Raw genomic sequence first — 26,493 nt, 5'->3', positions numbered from 1 at the left:
TTGAAATTTAAAGTTTCCATTTGTCCAAGGAATTTAAAAACCTTTTTGTTATTATTTCATTGATGGAGATGAGAAAAAGAGAATATATATATACACCAAGTTGTTATGGATGAAAATCACTTTGATTTAAAAAAACAAAAAGATAAACTGGGGCTTCCCTGGTGGTGCAGTGGTTGAGAGTCCGCCTGCCGATGCAGGGGACACGGGTTCGTGCCCCGGTCCGGGAAGATCCCACATGCCGCATAGCGGCTGGGCCCGTGAGCCATGGCCGCTGACACAGCGCGTCCGGAGCCTGTGCTCCGTAACGGGAGAGGCCACAACAGTGAGAGGCCCGCGTACCGCAAAAAAAAAAAAAAAAAAAAAAAAGATAAACTAACACCCTTGTATGGGTTGGCTAGTACTAATTACAAAGAAAATTGCTAAACTTTGCTTCACTGGCTAAAATACATCAATTGAGGCAACAAATAAAATTTAAGTCTCCACGTTCAGGAAAGGCTACTTAGGAGTAAAGAAGTCAATGAGAATAAATTCTCTCTCCTCTCATTTCTCATTAAAACATTCTGGGAGATGCATCTGTGAGGAGCAGCTCACTCTGCCAACCAGAAAAGTTAGGGTTAAAACTATATACAAAAACTGAATATTGCTATCCCAGTCATGAAGTGGTATCCCTGCAGGGTGATCCCTCTTTTCTTCTGGAAAAGAGTTAGAAAAAGGCAAATAAACTGCAGGCAAGCAGCAGATCCAAGGTCCAAGAATCATGATCAGCAAAGCAATCACCAGCCAAATCCACCATGAGGCAGAGGAAAACACTTTGAGAGTATCATGCTTTGGAACCAATTATGGAACATTAGAGATAATGGACAGTGTACACCATCACTTTCTTCTTGATGTCCTGCAGCCCTAACATAGAGTCTCTTTTGAAAGCTTATGCTCAATGCTTAATATGATGTGGTTGGGAAGAAGAACAAGCTGTTTTCTACCTCTCTCAATTCCTCTGACTTACTCTGGAGCTTTCTGAAACATGCAAGAACAAATATTTTAAAAATCTTGCTATTTTTTCAGGAAAAAAAATACAAATAACTGAGTCCACTGGGGTAAGCCTTTGTCAGTCACAGCCATACCTTACTAAAAGTGACTTTTGATTGATAGTGACTTGTAAAATAATGTACTACCTTGTAAGGAACATTTGTGGGAAGGCAATATAGAGATTTCTTTGTGATTAGTTCTTATTTGTGTGTGTGTGTGCTCTAAGGGATTAGTTTTTTCTTTTTAAAAATTTTTAACATAAAGTTCTTCTTTCTTCCTCTGCAATTCTTGAGTACCACTGAGCATATTTTGATTATTTTTGGTGCCATTGTTTGATAGTCTTCTTTCTTTAGGTACAATTCTCTGACATACACTGCTTGACAGAAAAAAGTATCTACAAGAATTTCCTGAGAAGACATTCATATGCAGCATGTGTTAGATTTTTCATTTTCATTTGGCATTTTCCAACTCAACTAATTATGTTATCAGTCAATGTACACATTAAAAAAGAAAGTTCTAAGTAAGAAAAAAGCACAAAAAACCTTGAAGTCCTGCTGCCTAACTTGAGAGATATTCCTGACATCTTTAAATAGAAGAAAATTATATTGGTGCTTTTACATATCTGCATATTGTGTGCTTCTCTGTCTGTCTCTCTCCACCTCCACCCTCTTTCTTTCTATATCTATTTCTCTAAAGACTTCTTTCTCAAGAATACAGGGTCTTTACTGATCCATTCAATGGTAATGGTTGCTACAGAGTTTATTGGCCTTTTCTGGGTTGTTGCTAGCTGTGGAGGTTTTGACACATTATATCTCTCCATCAAATATATCTATTACTTACATTTCTCATTCTCTTTCTTAGGCTATAAGGTATGCAGAAATTCTGCCAAACGTAAAAATGAATGGCCAGTTGTGACATGAATTGAGAATGTGGCAATGAACATATAGTGCCAGTACATATTTATAAGCAAATACAGTGCTCCCCTTCCCGTATCCACCAGGGGGTCGGTTCCAGGACCACTACTTCCTCACCCTTGATAGCAAAATACACGGATTCTCAAGTCCCTTATATAAAATGGTGTACTACAGTTGGCCCCCTATATTGTGGGTTCTGCATCTGCAGACTTAACCAACTGCAGATCAAAAATCGAAAATCGGAGCTTCCCTGGTGGCGCAGTGGTTGAGAGTCCACCTGCCGATGCAGGGGACACGGGTTCGTGCCCCGGTCCGGGAAGATCCCACATGCCGCGGAGCGGCTGGGCCCGTGAGCCATGGCCGCTGAGCCTGTGTCTGGAGCCTGTGCTCCGCAAGGGGAGAGGCCACAACAGTGAGAGGCCCGTGTACCGCAAAAAAAAAAAAAAAAATCGAAAATCGAAAATCAATGGGAGGTTGGTTGAGTCTGTGGATGCGGAACAAGCAAATACAGACGGCCGATTGTAACTGTATTTCATCATCTATTCCAATCGACTGTATTTTAATCAGTCAGTCAGCCATTGATTATAAGGCACATCATTATATGCATCACTAAGAAAGAGAACATATTTCCATTTAAATTTGACACATCATCACTTGTAAGATGAACCTCCATTTCATAGATGAAAGACATGGAGAAGGAGGGCACCACAGATTGATGAAATGTAGTGAACGTATGTATGTTGATGTGCCTTTTCCTCTTGTACTTCTAGTGTCAACCACCAAGCATATTACATTGATATTTTACTTACCTGCCTTCTTTCACTCTTCTTTTCTTAAATCAAATTTATGTGCAAGTAATTTTGCTGATATGGCCTTGATTTTAGGATGCAGTTTAAGGCCTGTGCTTGGGTTCTCTCCAATGTATGTCATGGATCTTGGCACTATTTACTCCTGCAGAGTTAATTTCATTTATTCTGCCTTCAGTTGGCCAGTGACACAGATATCAGAGAGAGCTGGCACATGAGTCCAGTACTTGGGAACCACTTTGTTATCCCAGGTTAAAAGAATTATTCAAAAATACGTATCAATTTTATGGAGTAGTATGCCATTCGTTATGTTAGTTTCTATAATTTTTGATGATTTTGAAATATTTTAAAATTAAATATTTAAAGGTTTAAATAAGAAAAAAATACATATCAATTTTAAAAGCATTTGGGCTAAGATCTACAAAATTGTGAGGGAGGAAAAGTTAGTCTTCAGTGTCACCCTTCTTCCTGATGGCTAATTTTCTTACTTAGTATTCCAAAACATAAAGGTCAGAGGGTGCCCTATTATTCTGGGTAAAGCCCACAGCTCCTACTAAAAGCTGTGTGTTCTTTCTCTTATATTCTTAGGGATAGCATTTTAGCAATAAGCAAATCTGATAATATTATCCTTCCAATTGGACAAAGAGAGGGAAGAGAGATTCTGCCCCCAGAAAAAAAATGATATGCATTTAACACTGACCTTTGGGAAAGCAATTAATATTTTTTTTTATCCTATAATTAGGGACTTTAAGTGAGTTGGGTAGAGGCAGGGCAGTTTTAGAACAAATAACAAAGGAGAGAAATTATGACAGGTTACCAGGTAAGATATTTTGGGGAAGGTGGACCTTCCATCTATCCACAGTGTATAGTTAGAACTTAAAGTCATTAATGCCAAGGACTAGCCTAGATTTAGGGAGAGCTTTTGCTTCATCTCAAAGAAAACTTTATAATAGTCATACAGTAGATTCTAGAGAAAAAGCCATTCATTTACTCATTCATAATCTTTTTTAGCATCTGTTATCAGCCTGGCCTGGGCTTGGTGTTAGGGAGATAGCAATAAAATAGATTTAGGTTTTGCTCTCATGGAATTTATAGTACGGCAGAGAGTGTAGGCATTAAATAAGTAATTGTATGTGTAGTAGGCATTATAAAAGAGATATGCAGGATGTTATGGGATCCAATCTAGTGTTTGACAACCTAGGGTTGGGTCAAGGAGACGACATCTTATTTGAAACCTCGAAGATGGGTGCATAGTAACTTGGTGAAAGTAGGGAATGGAGCAGGATTTCCAGGCTCAGGGAAAAGTCAGTCTTTTTGAGGGCCCAGAGGCCAGAGTGTTAACAGTACCTCACTAAAGCTAGAAGAAACTAACTGTGAAAGAAATATAAGAAGGTATGTAAGAGACAAGACTGAGATGATAGGTGAGGACCACCCACATTGTGGGAGGCCCTGTAAGCCATTTAAGTAGCTTGGATTTTATTCTAAAAGACATTGAAATATATTAAATTGTCTTAAGCAAGACTTAACTCATTTTATGATTTTACTTTTTACTTTTTTAATATTCTAGCTGAGAGTAAAGAATAGATTAAAGAAGGGATTGACTGAATGCAAGAGACCATTGAGAAAGCCATTGGAGTAGACCAGTGGGGACCACCATGCTGGGAATAGAGAAGGGTGCTTGGCACCCACAGGAAAGCAGGGGAAAAGTGGATAAATCTGAGAGCAATTTGGAGGTTGACTTTTTAAGATTTATATGCTCAATGAAGAAAAAGAAGCCATCAAGGATGACTACGTGAATGCCAGTTTTCCCTCTTGAGCAACTGGGTAGGTAGTGATACCATTTCTGAAAACAACAACGAAAACCAAACCAAACAAAAAAAGGGGGAAAACAACAAAAATGGGAAAAATTCCAGAGGAACTCTGACATTAAGGATCAAGTAATAAAGAGAGAGGTGACAGAGGAGATCAAAAAGGTACAGACAATCAGTACAAGGAAAATCTAAAAAAAAGAAAACTTGTTAAAGAAACCAAAGAAAGCATTTCCAGAGTGAAAATCAACAATGTCAAATGCTACTGAAAAATCAAGCTACATAAAAACTAGAATTGTTCTACTGGAGTTATTGACATGGTACTCACTGGCAGCCGTGGAAAGACTAGTTTTGACAGTGTAGCATAGGTAGAAAGCACCAGGAGTAACTGAGAAGGGAGGTAATGGGATTATAGAATATAAACTCATTTAAGAAGTTTGACAGTTAAAGGGAAGATATGAAACATGTTTACATGCATATGGAAAGCAGCCATATGTGACAGTGTGTGATAGTCAAGGGTTTTTTTGAAAGCAATAAAAACTAACCTTAAACTAGTTTAAATAAAAAGAGAGGAAATTTCTTACAAGGATACAAAGGAATCTCAAGGAACCCAAGGGCAGGCAGAGAACACAACTTGCCAGAATCCAATTTACTAACTGATTAATTTACCAGGTTTGCTTGTTTGAAGAGCTTTAGTTGACCAGATTTTATTGTGATTACATAAATATTTGTGGGAATGTTTACTTTTTTGTCTTCCCTACTCTCTATTGCTAGAGTGGAAGACCAAGGTGAAGGTAAAGAAGATTGAGGGCAATAAGATAGCATAATCACAAGAATGTACATAATTTTTTGTGGATATATTCTTCTTATGACTATATATATATATATATATATATATTTTTTTTTTTTTGCGGTACGCAGGCCTCTCACCGTTATGGCCTCTCCCGTTGCGGAGCACAGGCTCCGGATGCGCAGGCTCAGCGGCCATGGCTCACGGACCCAGCCGCTCCGCGGCATGTGGGATCTTCCCGGACCAGGGCACGAACCCGTGTCCCCTGCATCGGCAGGCAGACTCTCAGCCACTGCACCACCAGGGAAGCCCTGCTCTTTAATTTTTAATGAAGTCTGTTTTGAAGCATTCTCTTCCTTTGACATCTGTAAATACTCTTCTTTTCCTTCTGCCTTTTTCAACACTTCTGTCTCCTCTGTCTCCTTTTTTGGCTCTTCTGCACTTGCCCTCTAAGGGAGGGTTTGTCTCAAGTCTTCAAACCTGAGCCCAAATCTGCATATATTACTTTAGTCTCCTTTAGGAATAAGACCCTTAAAGGAAATTCTCTCAGCAAAAACCTTTTTACTCCAGTAGAGCTACATACTGTAACTTCCACAGCCTGGGGTTGCATGATGAATACACAGATCCCCACAGCCATGATGCATCTCTGATTGACTCTTTACTGACACTCTCTATGTGAAGCCTCTCACTGTCCACTGAATGGCACCACTCCTCACACACGCCAGGACTAAAATATATGCTGCGACCTGTAGACCCTGAACCTTGAACAGCCTTGCTAGACTGGTCAAGCTATTTGCACAATCTCACTAGAACAATTTCCCTTGACCCATCAGATCCTGGATCACTTTTCTCCACCATTTTCAGTGTTACTTCCTGGTTCCAGCATGCCTTATGCTTTAATTAGATGTTGCAGCCTAGTTTCCCTATATAAACTTATCACTGCAGCTTAGTTGGTGTACTTGATGACTCCAAAACACACTTTGTACTGTCCAGGAGAGCAGAGAGTGGGCTGCAAAGTCAAACTATCTTATAATTGAGTTTTGAAAGTTCTTTATATATTCTGGATGAAGTCCTTTATCAGATAAATGCTTTGCAAATATTTTCTCTCAGCCTGTGTCTTGTCACTTCATTCTTTTAAGAATGTCTTTCAAAGAGGAACCAAGATGGCAGAGTAGAAGGACGTGCTCTCACTCCCTCTTGCGAGAACACCAGAATCACAACTAGCTGCTGGACAATCATCGACAGGAAGACATCGGAACTCACCAAAAAAGATACCCCACATGCAAAGACAAAGGAGAAGCCACAATGATACGGGAGGAGGGGGGCAATCACAGTAAAATCAAATCCCATAACTGCTGGGTGGGAGACTCACAGACTGGAGAACACTAATACCACAGAAGCCTACCCACTGGAGTGAAGGTTCTGAGCCCCACGTCAGCCTTCCCAACCTGGGGGTCCAGCAACGGGAGGAGGAACTCCTAGAGAATCAGATTTTGAAGCCTAGTGGGAATTGATTACAAGACTTCGACAGGACTGGGGGAAACAGAGACTACACTCTTGGAGGACACACACAAATTACTGTGTGCATCAGGACACAGGGGAAGGAGCAGTGACCCCAGGGAAGACTGAACCAGACCTACCTGCTGGTGCTGGAGACTCTCCTGCCGAGGCAGAGAGGGGGGGCTGTGGCTCACGCTGGGGACAAGGACATTGACAGCAGAAGTTCTGGGAAGCACTCCTTGGCCTGAGCCCTCCCAGAGTCTGTCATTACCCCACCAAAGAGCCCAGGTAGGCTCCAGTGTTGGGTTGCCTCAGGCCAAAAAACCAACAGGGAGGGAACCCAGCCCCACCCATCAACAGTCAAATGGATTAAAGTTTTACTGAGCTCTGCCCACCAAAGCAACAGTCTACCCACCATGAGTCCCTCCCATCAAGCCTCTTAGATAGCCTCATCCACCAGAGGGCAGAGAGCAGAAGCAAGAAGAACTACAATCCTGCAGCCTGTGGAACAAAAACCACATTCACAGAAAGATAGAAAAGATGAAAAGGGGGAGGGCTATGTACAAGATGAAGGAACAAGATAAAATCCCAGAAAAACAACTAAATGAAGTGGAGGTAGGCAACCTTCCAGAAAAAGAATTCAGAATAATGATAGTGAAGATGATCCAGGACCTTGGAAAAACAATGGAGACAAAGATCGAGAAGATGCAAGAAATTTTTAACAAAGACCTAGAAGAATTAAAGAACAAACAAACAGAGATGAACAATACAATAACTGAAATGAAAGCTACACTAGAAGGACTCAGTAGCAGAATAACTGAGGCAGAAGATCGGATAAGTGACCTGGAAGACAGATTGGTGGAATTCACTGCTGTGGAAAAGAATAAAGAAAAAAGAATGAAAAGTAATGAAGACAGCCTAAGAGACCTCTGGGACAACATTAAATGCAACAACATTCGCATTATAGGGGTCCAAGAAGGAGAAGAGAGAGAAAGGACCAGAGAAAATATTTGAAGAGATTATAGTCAAAAACTTCCGTAACATGGGAAAGGAAATAGCCACCCAAGTCCAGAAAGCACAGCGAGTCCCATACAGGATAAACACAAGGAGAAACATGCTGAGACACATAGTAATCAAATTGGCAAAAATTAAAGACAAAGAAAAATTATTGAAAGCAGCAAGGGAAAAATGAAAAATAACATACAAGGGAACTCCCATAAGGTTAAAAGCAGATTTCTCAGCAGAAACTCTACAAGCCAGAAGGGAGTGGCATGATATACTTAAAGTGATGAAAGGGAAGAACCTACAACCTAGATTTTGCTACCAGGCAAGGATCTCATTCAGATTCGATGGAGAAATCAAACGCTTTACAGTCTAGCAAAGACTAAGATAATTCAGCACCACCAAACCAGCTCTACAACAAATGCTAAAGGAACTTCTCTAAGTGAGAAACACAAGAGAAGAAAAGAACCTACAAAAACAAACCCAAAACAATTAAGAAAATGGTCTTAGGAACACACATATCGATAATTACCTTAAATGTGAATGCATTAAATGTTCCAACCAAAAGACACAGAATTGCTGAATGGATACAAAAACAAGGTCCATATATATGCTGTTTACAAGAGGCCCACTTCAGACCTAGGGACACATACAGACTGAAAGTGAGGGGATGGAAAAAGATATCCCATGCAAATGGAAATCAAAAGAAAGCTGGAGTAGCAATACTCATATCAGATAAAATAGACTTTAAAATAAAGAATGTTACAAGAGACAAGAAAGGACACTACATAATGATCAAGGGATCCATCCAAGAAATGATCAAGGGATCAATCCAATTGTTTATAACAATTATAAACATATATGCACCAACATAGGAGCACCTAAATACATAAGGCAATTGCTAACTGCTATAAAAGAGGAAATGGACAGTAACACAATAATAGTGGGGGAATTTAACACCTCACTTACACCAATGGACAGATCATCCAAAATAAACATAAATAAGGAAACAGAAGCTTTAAATGACACAATAGACCAGATAGCTTTAATTGATATTTATAGGACATTCCATCCAAAACCAGCATATTACACTTTCTTCTCAAGTGCGCATGGAACATTCTCCAGGACAGATCACATCTTGGGTCACAAATCAAGGCTTAGTAAACTTAACAAAACTGAAATCATATCAAGGATCTTTTCTGACTACTAAACTATGAGATTAGAAATGAATTATAGGGAGAAAAACGTAAAAAACAGAAACACATGGAGACTAAACAATATGTTACTAAATAACCAGGAGATCACTGAAGAAATCAAAGAGGAAACCAAAAAATACCTAGAGACAAATGACAATGAAAATACGATGATCCAAAACCTATGCGATGCAGCAAAAGCAGTTCTAAGAGGGAAGTTTATAGCTATACATGCCTACCTCAAGAAACAAGAAAAATCTCAAATAAACAATCTAAACTTACAACTAAAGGAATAAGAGAAAGAAGAACAAACAAAACCCAAAGTCAGCAGAAGGAAAGAAATCATAAAGATCAGAGCACAAATAAATGAAATAGAAACAAAGAAAACAATAGCAAAGATCAATAAAACTAAAAGCTGGTTCTTTGAGAAGACAAACAAAAGCAATAAAGCATTAGCCAGACTCATCAAGAAAAAGAGGGAGAGGACTCAAATCAGTAAAATTAGAAATGAAAAAGGAGAAGTTACAACAGACACTGCATAAATACAACGTATCCTAAGAGACTACTATAAGCAACACTATGCGAATAAAATGGACAACCTGGAAGAAATGGACAAATTCTTAGAAAGGTATAACCTTCCAAGACTAAGCCACGAAAAACAGAAAATATGAACAGACCAATCACAAGTAATGAAATTGAAACTGTGATTAAAAATCTTCCAACAAACAAAAGTCCAGGACCATATGGCGTCACAGGTGAATTCTATCAAACATTTAGAGAAGAGCTAACACCCAACCTTCTCAAACTCTTCCAAAAATTTGCAGAGGAAGGAACACTCCCAAACTCATTCTATGAGGCCACCATCACTCTTATAGCAAAACCAGACAAAGATACTACAAAAAAATAAAATTACAGACCAATATCACTGATGAATATAGATGCAAAAATCCTCAACAAAAATACTAGCAAACAGAGTCCAACAACACATTAAAAGGATCATACACCATGACCAAGTGGGATTTATCCCAGGAATTCAAGGATTCTTCAATATACACAAATCAATCAATGTGATATACCATATTAACAAACTGAAGAATAAAAACCATATGATCATCTCAATAGATGCAGAAAAGGCTTTTGACAAAATTCAACACCGATTTATGATAAAAACTCTCTAGAAAGTGGGCATAGAGGGAACCTACCTCAACATAATAAAGGCCATATATGAGAAACCCATAGCAAACATCATTCTGAATGGTGTAAAACTGAAAGCATTTTCTCTAAGATCAGGAATGAGACAAGGATGTCCAGTCTTACCACTGTTATTCAACATAGTTTTGGAAGTCCTAGCCACAGCAATCAGAGAAGAAAAGGAAATAAAAGGAAACCAAATCAGAAAAGAAGTAAAACTGTCACTGTTTGCAGATGACATGACACTATACATGGAGAATCCTAAAGATGCCACCAGAGAACTGCTAGAGCTAATCAATGAATTTGGTAAAGTTGCAGTATACAAAATTAATGCACAGAAATCTCTGGCATTCCTATACACTAATGATAAAAAACCTGAAAGAGAAATTATGGAAACACTCCCATTTACCATTGCAAGAAAAAGGATAAAATACCTAGGAAAAAACCTACCTAGGGAAACGAAAGACCTGTATGCAGAAAACTATAAGACACTGATGAAAGAAATTAAGATGATACCAACAGATGGAGAGATATACTATGGTATTGGATTGAAAGAATCAGTATTGTGAAAATGACTATACTACCCAAAACAATCTACAGATTCAATGCAATCCCTATCAAATTACCAATAGCATTTTTTACGGAACTAGAACAAATCATCTCAAAATTTGTATGGAGACACAAAAGACCCTGAATAGCCAAAGCAGTCTTGAGGGAAAAAAACGGAGCTGGAGCAATCAGACTCCCTGACTTTAGACTATACTACAAAGCTACAGTAATCAAGACAGTATGGTAGTGGCACAAAAACAGAAACATAGATAAATGGAACAAGATAGTAAGCCCAGAGATAAACCCATGTACCTTTGATCAACTAATCTTTGACAAAGGAGGCAAAGGTATACAATGGAGAAAAGACAGCCTCTTCAATAAGTGGTGCTGGGAAAATTGGACAGCTACATGTAAAAGAATGAAATTAGAGCACTCCCTAACACCATACACAGAAATAAACTCAAAATGGATTAGAGACCTAAATGTAAGAGCGGACAGTATAAAACTCTTAGAGGAAAACATAGGAAGAACACTCTTTGACATAAATCACAGCAAGATCTATTTTGATCCACCTCCTAGAGTAATGGAAATAAAAACAATAATAAACAAATGGGACCTAATGAAACTTCAAAGCTTTTGCACAGCAAAGGAAACCATAAACGAGACGAAAAGACAACCCTCCGAATGGGAAAAATATTTGCAAATTAATCAACGAACAGAGGCTTAATCTCCAAAATATATAAACAGCCCATGCAGCTCAATATTAAAAAAACAAACAACCCAATCAAAAAACGGGCAGAAGACCTAAATAGACATTTCTCCAAAGAAGACATACAGATGGCCAAGAAGCACATGAGAAGCTGCTCAACATCACTATTTATTAGAGAAATGCAAATGAAAACTACAGTGAGGTATCACCTCACACCAGTTAGAATGGGCATCATCAGAAAATCTACAAACAACAAATGCTAGAGAGGGTGTGGAGAAAAGGGAACCCTCTTGCACTGTTGGTGGGAATGTAAATTGATACAGCCACTATGGAGAACAGTATGGAGGTTCCTTATAAAACGAAAAATAGAATTACCACATGATCCAGCAATCGCACTACTGGGCATATACCCAGAGAAAATCATAATTCAAAAAGACACATGCACCCCAATGTTCATTGCAGCACTGTTTACAATAGCCAGGTCATGGAAGCAACCTAAATGCCCATCGACAGACTAATGGATAAAGAAGATGTGGTACATATATACAATGGAATATTACTCAGCCATAAAAGGAATGAAACTGAGTCATTTATTGAGATGTGAATGGATCTAGAGACTGTCATACAGAGTGAAGTAAGTCAGAAATAGAAAAACAAATATCGTGTATTAACACATGTATGTGGCACCTAGAAAAATGGTGCAGATGAACCGGTATGCAGGGCAGAAGTTGAGACACAGATGTAGAGAACAAGCGTATGGACACCAAAGGGGGAGAACCACAGTGGGGTAGGGATGGTGGTGTGCTGAATTGGACAATTGGGATTGGCATATATACACTGATGTGTATAAAATTGATGACTAATAAGAACCTGCAGTATAAAAAAAACCCAACCAAAAAAAAACCTACTAATACTAAACTTTCTTTGGGTTATTTGTATGGAAATATGTTAATATAAATGTTTCAGACATTACATGAAATTTCTAAAAATCTTATATGTTCTGGTATAATGTTATAAGTCATAATTCTAGTTATTACTTTAAAATGTATATCTCAGAAATAACTAAATTTCCTTGTCAATTGCATTATTATGAACTTTCATCAAATCTTTAACTGTGGTCATTTTTAAGTCTTTTGTCATTTACAGACAGTTCTGGGTGTACTCTGATGCTTTTGCAAAAATGTTCCTATAAAAGGGTTTCATCTTCAAGGAATTCATGGAAAAGACTCTGATGAGTACAGGTTTTTGGTAACTGACTATACTGTTGAACTGAATAAATAAGCATTTTCAGAACTCTAATGGAAAACTGATGAATTCATAAATGTGCTAACAAAAGATTAAAAAAATTAATTACATGGGACTGAGTGAACTGATGAGGATGATTATAATTTTTCTGACTTTCTGTTTGAATAAAAAAAAGAAAAGAAGCAATGACAAGGAGGGCAAAGGACTGTATTTCAAATGTTATATAAAATAAATAAATTTGCTGAATAGTTATGCTCTTAAAAAAAGAATGTCTTTCAAGGAAGAGACATTTTTAATTGTATTACATTAAATTTATCAATATGTTTTTCTGTGGGCAATGCTTTTACCTTTGAATCAAGTATTTGCCTAACCCAAGTCAGAAGGGTTTCTCCTATGTTTTTTTCTACAATTCATACAGTTTTAGGTTTAACAATTTTTTGATCCTATTTGACGATTTTTATATTTGGTGAGAGGTATAGATCAAAGTTCATTTCCTTTGCATATAGAAATCCAATTGTTCAGGTATCATTTATTGAAAGATTATTCTTTCCTCACTGAATTGTCTTTGGACCTTTGTCAAAAATCAATTGACCACGTAGGTATGAGTCTATTACTAGACTATCAATTCTGTTCCTATAGTCTATATTTCTCTTTTGGCCCCATTACTACATTGCCTTTATAACTATAGCTTTATAATAAGTATTGTAAATCAGGTAGTATTAGTCCTCCATGTTTTTTCTTCTTTTTAAATCTTGCTTTGGTTCTTCCAAGTCCTTTGAATCTCCAAATGAATTTTTTAGGATCAATTTTTCAATTTCCAAAAAAGAAGTCTGCTGAGATTTTAATTGGGATTGCACTGATTCTATATATTAGTATGGGAGAACTGACATCTTAACAATATTGATTCTTCCTATCATTGAACATGGTATGTGTCTACATTTAGGTGTTCTGTAATTTGTTAAAGCAATATTTTGCAGTTTTCAGCATACAGACCTTGTACAACTTTTGCCAAATTTATCCCTAAGTAATTCATATTTTTTGACGCTATTGTAGTTGCAAGTTAAAAAAAATTAATTCTCTCTCATGAGTTGCTAGTGTCCAGAAATACAATTAATTTTTGTGTTTTGATCTGATATTCTGTAATTTCACTAAACTCACTTATTAGTTCTAGTAGCTTTTTTGAAGTTTCCACTCAATTATCTACATAGACAATCACATCATTTTTGAATAAGGACAGACTTTCTTCTTCCTTTCCAGTTTAGAAGGATTATTTATGTATTTATATTACCTGATAGAACTGTCCAGAATTTTCGGTACAATATTGAATGAAAGTGGTGAGAGTGGACATCTTTGTGTTGTTGCTGATTTTAAAGGGAAACATTTAGTTTTTCACCACTAAGTATGTTAGCTGTAGGATTTTTATAGACGGTATTTATCAGGTTGAGGAAGGTCCCTCCTCTTTATAGTTGGCTTAGAATTATTATCAGTAATGGATATTGGATTTTGTCAAATTCTTTTTCTGTGTTTATGGAGAATAATCACATTACTTTTCATTTTAGATTTTCAGTATGATAAATTATTTTACTTTTTAAATGATAAACCAACCTTTCATTCCTTAAATAAGCCCTATTTGCTCATGATTACAATCCTTATTATATATTGTTGGAATGAATTTGCTAATTTTCTAAAAATTACCAATTTTATCAATCTTTTCAATAAATTAGGTTTTGGTTTCTTTGGTTTTCTCCATTAATTTTGTTTTCTATTTCATTGACTCCTGTTATGATCTTTTAATTTCTTCTACATACTTTGGCTTAGTTAGCTTTTCTTTTTCTAACTTCTTAAAGTGGAAGCTGAGGTTACTGACTTGAGAATTTCTTCTGCTATAATACAGATTTTAAGTGCTATACATTTTCTCCTAATTACTGCTTTAGTGGCATCCCACTAAATTTCTGTCATATTGTGCTTTTATTTTTTCATTTAGTCTAAAATATTTTCTAATTCTATTTTGATTTCTTTTTTAATCCATGTCTTATTTAGAAGTGTGTTATTTATTATCAACCATTTTGGGATTTTCCAGATATCTCTTATTGTTTTCTCATTTAATTCCATTGGGGTCAGAGTGCACATTCTTTATAATTTAATCCATTTAAAGCGATTGAGACATTTTATTGTCTATATAAATAAATTCCTGGTAAATTTTCCATGTGTACTCAGTGTGCATTCTACTGTTGTTTGATGGAGTGCTTTAGTGGTTTCCACTAAGCTAAATGTGTTGATAATGTTCAAATATTCTATATTGTTATTGATTTTCTGTCTATTCTATCATATATTGAGAGAAAAGTATTGAAATTTCCAACTATAATAGTGGATTTGTCTATTTCTTCTTGCAGTTCTATCAGTTTTTGCTTTATGTGTTTTGAAAATCTGTTTATAGATGCACAAAGATTTAGGATTATATGTCTTCCTGATAAATAGACCCCTTTATCATTATGAAATAATATTCTCTGTCCCTGGTGATATTGCCTCAAAATCCACTTTGTCTGATATTAGTATGGTTGCTCCAGCTTCCTTTTGAATAGTGTTAGCGTAGCATCTCTTTTGTATATTTATATTTAAATTGAATTTATTATAGGCAGCATTGAGTTGGGTCTTTTTGTTTCATCCAATCTGACAATCCCCTTTTAATTGAAATATCTGGACCTATTATATCTAATATGATTATTGGTATGGTTAGGTTTAAGTCTATTATCTCTTATTTGTTTTCTTCTTGTTCCTCCTGTTCTTTGTTCAGCTTCCCTCCTTTTACTGCCCACTTTTGAATTGAGTATTTTTTTAGCAATTCCATTTCATCTCCTTTGTTGGATTATTAGTTATACCTCTTTGCTTTGTTATTTTACTAATTGTATTAATATTTTTTTGTATACATCTTTATCACTTTATGACATCAAGTGATTTTATACACCATATGTAAGTTGAAGATAGTTTACTTCTGTTTTTACTTCTTAGACTTTATACTATTTTTAAACTCATTTTACTTGGTATAAAACACACAATACATTGCAACTATTTTGTTTAAACAGTCAGTTATCTTTTGAATAAAATTTAAATTATAGGAAAAAATTCATATTTTTTTACCCATGTAGCTATTTTTCCTGATGCTCTTCATTTCTTTAGATGCATATTTTCATCTGGCATCATTTTTCATCTGCTTGACAAATTTTAAATTTCTTGTAGCGTAGGTCTTCTCAAAATGAATTCATCTTTTGTATGTATGAACTATCTTTTATTGCTTTCACTTTTGAACATGTTCACTGAATATTAAACTCTAGGTTGTCAGTCTTTCTTTCACATCTTTAAAAATGTTGCTCTACTTTTTGAGTTTTTCCAATGAGAAATCTGCTGTCTTCCTTATTTTTGTTTGTCTGTACACAATATGCCTTTTTTCCTGTGGCTGCTTTGAAAATTTTTCCCTTTATGAGACTGGTTTAAAGCAATTTCATTACAAAGTGTGTTGGTGTAGTTTTCTTCACATTTTTTGTGCTTAAGTCTCATTTAGCTTCTTAGAATGTGGGTGCTTACTTTTCATAAAATTCTGAAAATTTTTGCCATTATTTCTTCAAATTTTTTTGTATGCTCCTTCTCTTTTCACTTCTTCAGGGATCTAATTACATATATAAAAGTTTGCTTAAAATTGTTCCACAGCTCACTGGTGTTCTTTGCATTCTCTTTTTTAAAATTATTCTTTCTGTTTTAAATTTTGCATGTTTTCTATTGCTATTTCTTTAATACCTTAAATTTTCATTTTAAACAGTGCAGTTTTTACCTCAAGAAGTTTGAGTGGGTCTTTCTCATATCTTCAATATTTCTACTTAACTTTTTAGACATAAGTATTCCAGGTATAATAACTGCTATTTTGTCCTTGGGTCTGCTAATTCTAACACCCGTGTCAGTTTTAAGTCATTTTTGGTTGATTGATTATTCTCCTCAATACGTGTCATGTCTTCCTGCTTCATTGCACGTCTGCAAATCTTTGACTGAATGCCAGAACTTGTAAACTTTACTTGTTGAGAGGATGTTTTCTTATTCCTATAAATATTCTTAAGCTTCCTTCATACATGCAGTTAAGTTACTTGGAAACAGATCCTTAGGGTCTTGCTTTTAGGAGTTGTTAGTTGGCTCCAGAAAAGCACCCAGCATAGAGCTAATTATCCCCCACTACTGAGACAAGGTTTTCCTGAGTACTCTACACAATGCCACGTGAATTATGAGTTTTTCTAGTCTGGCTGAAGGGAACCAGTATTCTTCCTGGCCCTGTGTGAATGTTAAGCACTGTTCTCTTTAATTCTTTTGAATGGTTATTTCACAGTCTCTAGCAGTTTCCTCAAATGAAAAGACTGATCAGTACTCTGTGGGATACTCAGCAGGGACCATGTGAGTGACTCTAGGTTATTTCTCTGTGAAGTTTTCTCCTTTATGGTGTTGTCCTATGAACTCCAGCCTTCTTGTTCTCTCTGGACCTCAGCTTCCACTTCCTCAGGCCACATTCTGCCTATGTTCCTCATCCCTGAACTGTGGCTTGGAAATTCTCTTGTGGCAGTAAGCTAGGACATTTATAGGGCTCACCTCATTTGTTTTCCATCTCTCAGGGATCACTTTCTTTGGTTGCCTGATGCCCAGCACCTTGATTTGATATTTTTGTTGTTGTTATTGTTTCATATAGGACAGTAAATCCAGTACTTGTTACTCCATCTGACCTGAAGCTGAAGTCCCAGCTGATCTTAACAATGGAGATGGGTGATAGGAAGATTAAGAAACTCTATGCATAGTTCTTTTGTAGAAAATTCAGCTTATGGTAAAATATTGAATCAAAGTTTCTTTCTACATACACATACATATATATATCTTTTTAATTTAAACTACATTCCCCATACTCTGGAGAAGTATCGATTTTAATGAGCAAGAAATTCTATTCCAAATACTGTTCACAAAAAAAGAAAAAGAAAAAACAAACCTGGATACTGCACGAGTATCTGTCATTTAATAAGTAGTGATAACTTCACAGAAATGTGTACCTCAAATCCCATCTCTACAATCCTTTTATATTGGAGCTATTCTTAGATCTTCTGACCTCATCCTACTAAGGAAAAGTTTCAACCTTTCTCTGTCAAACAGTTTTTTTAGCTCAGAAGTACAGTATAACTAGTAGAACAGTGAGTGAGTCGGGTAAAATGATAAATGCTCTCATGAAATAATTTAATATGGTTGGTCTAGGAAATGTTACCTTCCCACATAATAGTTAATTTAGGAAGTGTTCATAAATGTGGGCAAGCAGGGATATCTGCAAGATTAATTATCTCAAGGAAGTTCTCAAAAGAAGTTTTGACATTGGTAAGTTTATACCTAGATTGTTAATTTTATCTAAGGACAGAATCTTTGTTAAAAAAAAATCTTTAATACCAATATCAAGTTAATAACCTGTGTTTCATTGCATTGTCTTTGAATACTGTGAGTCATTTCAAGTTTTAAAGGCATTATTACAACTGCTAATAAAAAGAAAAGAGTATAAAAGAAAAGAAAATCTTGAAAAATAGAAGACATTTCCAGAAAAGATGGAAACATTTGAATGAAAATAGACGGAAGCAAATAGTGGAAGAATTAACAAACTGAAAAGCAATTTCCAAGTATTCAATGGCCTACGCTTCTCAGTGTTGTGTGAAATTTTTGTATTAGCTACTAAAATGAAATAACTAGTTAGAAAGACAAGTAGAATGAGGAGTTGCTATTAAATTATTTTAAAAATATAATAGTATAGGGAAAATGATCTCAAAAGGAGAAAAATTCTTAAAATCTAGGCCATTTATCTGTGATTTTCTATATTTCCTAAAGTTCTGTACTTTAAACTTTGTGGTACATCACATAAAGACAGTCACTTCTTTTCACTGAAGATCAAGTTATCAGCAAAGTACAAAATGGTAATTAAAAATTTCTAGTTCGGTGACAGGCACACATTGTTCTTTTAATGAATCAGATTATCTCAACTTTGTAAGGATTAATTAGGTACTTGTAGCAGTTCCTTTAAATTTCTCAGAACACTATGCCACCAGATAACTAAGTGGCAGCCTTGTAAACTCAAAGAGTTAAGCTCAGAAAATCTATTACACTTAATTCCAATAAGAGTCAGAAATTTTTGATTAACTATGATATTACTAAAATATTAGCATATATTTTTATTAACATTAAGGTTTGTGTAAGCACTAAACACCGCTGGGGAAAAAAGGGGGGAAATGAATATTGCAATAATTTTTCTTTTAGAAAAAATTTAAATCATAGAAAAATAGTTTTTGAAACCTGCACGTATTTTCTCTCCAAAATCAACAAATATTAATATTTTATCTTAGTTAACATTATAAACATAAAAACAGTTATTTTCAAATAATTTTAGATTTATAGAAAAGTTGCAAAGACAGCACAAAGAATTCCCATATACCTTTACCCAGCTTCCGGACATTTATCAATCCTAAGAAATTAACTTTGGTGTAATACTATTAACTGAACTGGATATTTTATTAATATTTCATCTTGTTTTATTCCAGAGTCCATTCTAGGACACCATTTTACTTTTAGTCATCATGTATCCTTCAGTTGGTGACAGTTTCCCAGTCTTTTCTTGTACTTCATGACCTGGACGATTTTTAAGAGTACTTGGTCAGGTATTTTGTAGAGCATCTTTCAATCTGGTTTTGACTGATATTTTCTCATAATTAGGAATTCTCAGTGGATTTTGGGAAAGACTCTCAGAGGTGAAGTATGCTTCTTATCAAATCATATCAAGGGGTACCTCATATCAACATGTCTTGTCACTTGTGGTGTTAACTTTGATTGTTTAGTTAAGATGGAGTCTGACAGGTTTCTCCACTATAAATTTCCTATTCTTCTGCTTTCCATATTCTATAATTTGGAAGTAAGTAACTAAATCCAGCTCACATTTCAGTGGAGGAGAATTAAGCCCCACTGCCTAGGGTAAGGAGGCTCTACATAAATTATTTGGAACTTTTCTGAAGGAAGATTTTTCCCTTCTCCCCCGTTTACATATTTGTTCAATCAATTATATACATTTGGGTATACTCATTGATATTTACTTTGCTCTTTTGGGTTATAAATACTACTACTACTAAGAGTCCAATACTACTCTTATTTATTTTATTGCTCAAATGATTCCTGCTTTGACCATTTGAGGATTCTTTCTGAGGACGACTTGAGGCTCCTGTGGTCCTTTTGACATGCCCCCATATTCTTTTTTTAAAAATCATTGTTTTACTTTCTGGCACTATAAAATGCTCCAGGCTTATCTTGAATTTCCCCTAGCCACTCCTTGAATCAGTCATTTCTTCAAGGAGCCCTGGTTCTTTTTATTGGGGAATGGTGTTTAGAAACTAAGATCTGGGTGCTGGGTATGCTTGTTGTTACTGGGGTGTCACTGCTTCCCTATCTTCTCAGGAGACAGAGCTAAGAAATATATGTATTAAACAAACCAATGTATACACATTCTTTGGTATTGATATTTTTGTGTGTATGTGTGTGTGTGTGTGTGTGTACCTGAGTTCATATTCCTATCTCTGACTCTAGCACCACAGGGTCTATGCTATCTTTCCCCCATTGCTTATTTATAACCTCAATCTCTGACAGCCAGAAACCTGGCTTCCATTGTCCACAATTTATTTACTTACTTTATTCAATTGTGGGACATGCAGAGTAGCCTAGCAGAATTGCAGAATTCCTAGCCCATACCCTTGTGAAAAATAAATTTACCAATTAGATTACAGTGTTTATGTATAGTTCTTTATTTTCCCTTACAGTATATAGTCAAAACAGTGTTTTCCAAAGTTAATTTATGTCAGCTTCTTTTTTCTCTATAATTTAGTTTTAAAGAGAACTTCTTTGGAAAAAAAACCCCACAATTATACACTATATGGAATTTAGAAATGTAATATTGCAAAGGCTCATTTTGAAGACTGTCATTAATTTTTACACAAGCAGTATCCTAAAGCATTATGATCTATCATAATTATAACTCGCCCACCCCAATATTATCAGAGCTCTTTGTCCTTTGGGTGGGGCAATTAGGAGAGTCCTTCTATTGGGCTGAAGGAAGAGTTGGGAAGGCTACCTGCTGTAACATTTATTAGATATAGTCATAAGAGCTCAATTCTGCCTCCTCCTCCTAAATTAATTGAGTTGCCTTGGGCCAGTACTCTTCCAGTGATGGTCTTGATATTATCATACTGTAATGTCATATCTTCCCAATGATATGCTTTACTATAATCTATACTATAGAAGATGAAACTGAAGTTTTGAGAGTGACTTGCCCAAGGTCTTATGGCTCATAAATGATGGAGTTTGAGTCTAGAATTCAAAGTCCAAAATATGAGAAATTATTATTCTCAGGTTAAAACTTTATGTCCTACAGCAGAATATGGTATGACTAGGTTTATGGTTAAAGCACCCAGATTATTTTGCTTTAGTAAATAGGCATTTTATAGTCTTTTGAACCATCCTTTGCCTGTTTCTTTATTGTCAGTGGGCTCAACCTATGCAACTCCAAAGACCTTTCTACCTAAAGAATATGTAACAGGGTAGTATCCTAGCCAACTTCCCCACCCTTTACAATTTGTCCTTCAATAACTTGGCATCGTCATCTTACAATGCAATTTGAATAGATCAGCATCTCTGACAAGGCCCTATGTGAATAATTTAGCTTTGAGCTTGAACATGTAAAACATAAATTCTAATTATTTTTAAAATGTTCCAAGTCAGTATAATCCCTTTTTTAAAAAAATGAGAATTTGGGAGTATCTAGCTTGTACTCATCAGGGTACTTGCAGATAACAAATTTTCTGTGAAGAGTTCTGGTTCTGTCTAGCACAAAGCTTATCAAACTACAAGTGATGAAGGAAAAGTTATTTCCCCCACAATCAGTCATGGATCACTAGTTTCATAAAATAAAATTAAAATCATTTTTTAGAGAAATAAAAATTATAAAATGTCAAATACAAGCCCATATTTTTTATATTATATTTTTCAGATATAAAATTATTCAAATTGACACTGAAGTTTTTAAGCACTTTCTCTCAATTCCTATATCTTTCTTTATGGATTGGTAACAAGCATTTGTTTACTAACATTGATCCAAGGAACACATTGGCTCCTGGTTAGAGAGTTTCTTTAGAAAACCTCAGTTCAGTGTTAGTGTCCACCAGAACCTTTGTACTAATCTAGATTATTGCAAAGTTTGTATATGGAACACATCACTCTCCTTTGCTATTGTTTTGCCTTTGAAGAAATATAAATGCTAGCATTTACTGAATGATTATTATATGCTATGTTCTAAATACCTTATATGTATTGAGCCATTTAATCTTCTCAATATGAAAGCATACACTATTATCATTCCCATTTTACAGAAATGGAAATTAAGGCACAAAGAGATTAACTTGCCATGGTCACACAGCAAGTGACTGGCAGATAGAGATCTAAACCCAGGCAGCCTATTTCCAAGGTCTATGTTCATTACAACAATAACATACTGCTATCCATAGGAAAAAACTATCTAGGAAAGCCCTTTGTAGTTAATCTAAAATTGGATTCCAAGTATATTATTCAAAATGTTACTCAATACCCATCATTTATAGATTTCTAACTAGTAAAAACAATTCAAACTTTATGGAATTATAAATACCTAACATCTTTCCTTCTTTGCTTTTGCTACTTCTAGGAACCTAAGAACTAAGGTCTGAGCTCAAATGTCACGGATTTTTTCTGTTCTGATTTGTTGTTTTTTTGCTTTTGTCAAGTATTGTTTCATTTAACACAAGTATTTTTATTAACTACCTCAAATCCTATTTTTGAATAGGTGGTATATATATAAGCCAATTATTGTTCTAAAGCAATCCCTCAGCCATGTGATTTGTGGCTTCCCATCTGCAATCATTGAGAACTCATTTTAAAAAAACTGAATAGGTCTATCAGTATCCTAAGGCTGTCAAGACCAATTACCAGAAACTAGGTGAGTTAAAACAACAGAAATTTATTCTCTCACAGTTCTGGAGCCCAGAAGTCTGAAAGGTGTTGGCAAGGTCATATTTCCTCTGAACGCTCTGGGAAGAATCTGTTCCTTGCCTTTTCCACCTTCTGGTGCCTGTTGGTATTCCCTGACTTGTGGCTGTATCACTCAAATCTCTGCCTTCACAGTCACATTGCCTTCTCTTCTCTGTGACTATCTCCTCTGCAGTTCTCTTCTAAGGACACTCTCATTGGATTTAGGACCCATCCAGATTATCCAGGATGATCTCCTCAAGATCCTTAATCTAATTGTATCTGCAAAGACCTTCCCCAAATAAGGTAACATTCACAGTTTCTAAGGATTAGGACATGGGCATATCTTTTGGGCGACCACCATTCAAGCTACTATATATAATAGGTGATGGGGGTAGGAGGTAACTTCCTATAAGCATATTCCAAGAGGCTTTAACCCATGGGCTTTGTGACAAATTTTATATGATAAAAAAGCCCCTGCCCCCACCCCGCTACCCCATTTTCTGGCTCTCTGCTTGGTTCTGGACTGGCAAGGTTTGCCAGAGACCTGAGTTTCATTTAGGTAAAGTTGACAGATACATTGTTTTAAATTTTTTTGTTTAATTTTTAAGTCTTTAAAAAAAAACTTGCATTTATCCTTCATAGTCACCTTCCTGAAAAGCAGTATAAAATAGTTCTCCTAGACTGTAGAAAGCAGTGTGTTATTATTATTAACTATTATTCTGAAGAATCGCTGCAATCTTTTCAGAATGACTCCATTACGATAAGCTCAGCTACCTGATTCTTTCTTACAAGATCTTGCACCTGAAAGTTTGCAAAACTTTCAAATAAGAAACAATTGAGAAGTACTGAAATTTTCAGATATAAAATAATCACTAGAGATAACATAAAGGCATAAAGGATGCCTGTACTTTGAGTGAAATAAAAATGACTGTTTTTCTTGGGTAGGTCTGAGGTAAAAGGAAATTGCTTAAATTCTAATGGAGAGGACCAGATGCTCAGAGGATTTGCCACAAAAATTAGAGCCTTTCACCTTTATGTTACTGGTTCTCATACAACTTAGGACAAAAGTAATTGAAAATGATTATCACCTAAAAACAATTAAATACCATCTCTGGAAAAGTTGTTCACCTCACTCTGGTTTCCAGGTGGTAACAATCACCATCACATTGAACACTCACCACTTGGCCATCTAAGTAGAGAGGGTGAATGAGTCTGAAGACAGAATGAACTTCTCTTCCTCCAGGGTCCCCTGAGAGGCTTGGCAGGTGGTAGAGGGGACGTTTGGCTGGCCATTGCCTCTGCTGAATTTAATCCAGAAATAAGTGGATGTCAGTTTAGAGACTGGGATACCGATACTTGCCAGCCATTAGATCCACCTTTTCAATGGAGAGTCTTAGTTACAGTCTTATGCAAGATAAACTGTTAAACTACCTTTATGAGTTGTAATTATACACCATAAAATTCACCTTTTTAAATGTATAATTCAATGATATTTTTATAAATTTATAGAATTGTGTAAGCATTGCCTTATCAAGTTTTAGAATATTTCAATGGAGAAATTTCAAGGAATATATATCTAATTAAATTCCATTACTTCAAAGAAGATAATACTTATAGTACTGAGGGGCAGAGGGAGAAAGAGCAAGAGGAAGGAAGACAAATGATAGGGCTTTAAAATTTCATTAAATTTTAAAATATGGTATCAATACAACTGTATACTATTTGAGCTGTCATTGTTTAAATTTTCATGTATGAATTGTCTAATATTGTGAATATCTTAATGGATTATATCAAAGTTCTTTACGTGATCATAATGCTTTACTATAATGCCTTACAAATAGTAGGCATTCAAATATTTAATTTGTAAAATAAATAAAACTACCCATCCTCATGTTTCCTCCATGTTTAAGTATTCCATATCCAGAATCAATGAATAAGTTAAATATTAATATGGAGAAATTGGAATTTGTGTTATGGATATAGGGATGGAAAAGCCATACTTTCCTCCTAAAGTAAGTATATTATCCATTAATAATAATAGTAATAATTATAGCTAACATATAGTGCTTACTATATGATAGACACTATCCTAAGAACTCATTAAATAATTAACTATTCTTATTTAATCCTCACTATACTTTGCAATTAAGAAAATGAAGGTATAGGGGATGGACCTAGAGAGAAGGGAAGTTAGAGAGAGTAAGACAAAAATCATATGATATCACTCATATGTGGAATCTAATTTAAAAGAATGATACAAATGAACTTATTTACAAAACAGAAACAGACTTAACAGATATCGAAAGCAAACTTACGGTTATCAAAGGGGAAATGTGGAGGGGTGAGGGATAAATCCGGAGCTTGGGATGACCACACACACACTACTATATATAAGATAGATAACCAACAAGGACCTACTGTATATCAAGAGGGAACTCTACTCAATATTCTGTTATAATCTATACGAAAAAAGAATCTAAAAAAGAATGAATATGTGTACGTGTATAACTGGATCACTTTGCTGTACACCTGAAACTAACACAACATTGTAAATCAACTATACTCCAATAAAATTTAGAAAAAAAGAGAAAATGAAGGCATAGAGAGGCAAAGTAATTTGCCAAGTTTTACGTGGGTTTGCTCTGATGAGAACTCAGGCAGTCTGGATAAGTCCAGTCACTGCTCTTATCTAACCACAAACAACTTTCAACCACTTTTTGTCAACCACTTTTCTTATCCTTGCTAAATCAGTATCTAGCACTAACAAAGATCTTTTAATTCCCTTATTGTTTTAACCACCCTTACTAACTGAATTCCATGGCTAAGTATTATGTGACATGGTCACCAGCACAAGTTTCTCAGCCCTACTAATCTTCTACTATTCTCACCCTGTAAATCTCCAACTCTAGCTTCATTCAAACTTATTTTTTTGAGCTCACACACCCAGCTTAGCAAGCAATGAACAAAAACTAATGGTTGGGCCATGTGGCACTATTTCAGGTGTCCGATATCCAGCCTCTGTTGTGTGCTCATCATTATTCAGGAATCCTCTTGTCCTTGACTTGTTTTCTTTCTCATATCTCACAGTGGCTAAACATCTTTATTAGCTCAAATTCTGTCACAAATTTCTACACTTTTCTTTCTCAATAGATGAGAAAAAAATGATCTGCAGTTCCAAATCTTCAGAGATTAAATAGGAAAACTGAAAACTGCCCATTGGGTTTAACAGCTAGGTGATTTTGCGTGTTTTGGAAAGAGGAGTTTCAATATAGTAGAAACATAAGTGAGCCCACAGTGTGTCAAACAGTAAATGAGATAGTCTCTCAAGCACTTGGCAATGAAGAAAGAGTGTTATGGTCAAGGGAGAGGAAGAGAATTGAGGGCAGGGCTGCCACTCACCTTTGTTATTTAGGAAGAAGTGACTCCTGTTGGTGGGCACACTCTTAAGGTTTCATAGCTCGAGGAGGGAGAGGCACCTTCATGCAAAGGAAATGCCTCTTCTTCCTCAGGGCAAATGCCTTCATTTGCCCTCTTGGTTGGGCATACCTTATGCAGTGTATGGCCTGTAAAATTGTGATTGCCTTGCATGAGGAAGGGTTTTTGTTTATACAGTTATGGAGTTTTGTTTGTTTTTTGGTATTCCCCAGAAGCAGTCTGGATGT

General features: G+C 35.7%; 1 long non-coding RNA gene across 2 annotated transcripts in view; it reads right to left on the bottom strand.

Moving 5' to 3' along the window:
* Window positions 1–26,493, bottom strand: part of LOC114890387 — a 38,574-nt gene that overhangs the window by 8,729 nt on the left and 3,352 nt on the right. For both annotated transcript variants that reach the window (XR_003792272.1, XR_003792273.1), the window contains exon 2: window positions 24,010–24,132. This is a non-coding gene — a long non-coding RNA (uncharacterized LOC114890387). The remainder of the gene's footprint in view (window positions 1–24,009; window positions 24,133–26,493) is intronic.

The sequence above is a fragment of the Monodon monoceros genome, unplaced genomic scaffold (assembly GCF_005190385.1).
Source record: "Monodon monoceros isolate NGI ecotype Baffin Bay Population unplaced genomic scaffold, NGI_Narwhal_1 Super_Scaffold_11, whole genome shotgun sequence".
Lineage (NCBI taxonomy): Eukaryota > Metazoa > Chordata > Mammalia > Artiodactyla > Monodontidae > Monodon > Monodon monoceros.
This window is presented reverse-complemented; position numbering and strand designations above follow the sequence as displayed.